The following is a 1,478-nucleotide window of genomic DNA, read 5'->3' as shown; positions in this document are numbered from 1 at the left end:
CCCTGCCTTAGCCAGAAATCCTGCTCCGAAGGTGAAGTTCACCCTCCGGCCTCGCCTCTCCCTCACTCTCCTGCCCTCCCCTCTCCAGCCACCCTGCTTCCCAGGCAGGCTTCCACCTGGGCGCTTTTGCATTTGCTCTGCCCTCGGCCTGGAATGCTCTCCCTCCGGACCTTCCATGGCTCCCTCTTTCCGTCTCACCCGGATTTTTCTCCCGGCGCTTTCTCGGTGAGGCCTGTCCTTATCTAAAATGACAGCCCCTCCCCCACCACCTGCACTCTCTCCCTGTCCCCTTCCTGCTCTAGGGTCCCCTCAGCGCTTATCGCTGTTGACAATACTAGTAATTTTCCTTGGGTCTTCTCTTTCTCATGTGCGTATTCCACGAGGGCAGCGATAATAACAGGCACACACGCATCCAGCCCTTGAGATGCGCCAGGGACTGCTCTTAACTCTCTACTTGTATAACTCGTTTACTCCTCACAACACCCCTACGAGGTGGGTACCGTTATCGTCTCCATCTTATGGGTGAGAAAACCGAGACCCAGCGGTCACAGAGCTGGTCATGGAAAAGCCAGGGCGGGAGCGAGTCTGACTGCAGAGTGCATGCCCTCCAGCGTGGAAACTAGAATTGTCTCCCAGGCGTCCTGATTAGCGGCAGACACCTGTGTGCCCATGCTGGCCCTGCACGTGCACCTGCTGGGTGAAGGAAGGAACCCCGCTGGTTGACCTCAGCCCAGCAGGCTTCTCAGAGAGGGCGACGCACGCCGGGGCAACTGGAGAGGATTCCCGGGGTTGTGCTCCCCGCAGGCCCTGACCCTCCAGGACCGCCTTTCCGGCAGTGAGATAGCGGGTCAGCCTCGCTTCCGGGAGCACCTATGCGACTCCTTTCTTTGCTCTCCTTTCCAAGTCCCCAGGGCTCTGAGCCCCAGTGCCCACCTCCTAACAGGTGTGTTATTTCACCTCGGCTGCTCGCGACATCTCTAAAGTAAACTGGCATTTGCGAAGAGCGCCCTTTAAATCTCAGGCGAGCACGGAGTGGCTTCATTATCGTGAATGAATCTGGCCATCTCGCCCTGGCAGCCCAGCACCATTGGGAATCATGGTGAAGCCGACGGGGTGCTGCCCAGGGGGTGCCCCAGCGGTGGGGCGGGGGGGAAGGGGCACCTCTGCGGGATGCCTGCGGCCATCAGTCATCTTGTCCCCCCCGGCCACGCCCCTCCTCCCAGACCGCCGCCCTTTAACACAGTCTGGATTTAATAAATTCATATGGGTGTTTAACTTAAAAAAAAAAAAAGTGGGGCGCCTGGGTGGCTTAGTCGGTTGAGCGTCCGACTTTCGCTTAGGTCATGATCTCGCGGTTCGTGGGTTCGAGCCCTGCGTCGGGCTCTGTGCTGACTGCCAGCTCAGAGCCTGGAGCCTGTTTCAGTCTGTGACTCCCTCTCTCTCTGACCCTCCCCTGCTCACGCTGTCTCTCTCTCTCT

At 58.8% G+C, this 1,478-nt stretch overlaps 1 protein-coding gene across 4 annotated transcripts in view; it reads left to right on the top strand.

Annotated features, from left to right (window-relative positions):
• The window catches only part of MTUS2 (microtubule associated scaffold protein 2), a 376,214-nt gene that overhangs the window by 346,861 nt on the left and 27,875 nt on the right, over positions 1 to 1,478 (top strand). The window lies entirely within an intron of this gene.

This window comes from Crocuta crocuta, unplaced genomic scaffold, assembly GCF_008692635.1.
Source record: "Crocuta crocuta isolate KB4526 unplaced genomic scaffold, BGI_CrCroc_1.0 scaffold258, whole genome shotgun sequence".
NCBI classification, from domain to species: Eukaryota; Metazoa; Chordata; class Mammalia; order Carnivora; family Hyaenidae; genus Crocuta; species Crocuta crocuta.
Note: the sequence above shows the minus strand (reverse complement) of the source record. Positions and strands in the feature narration are given on the sequence as shown.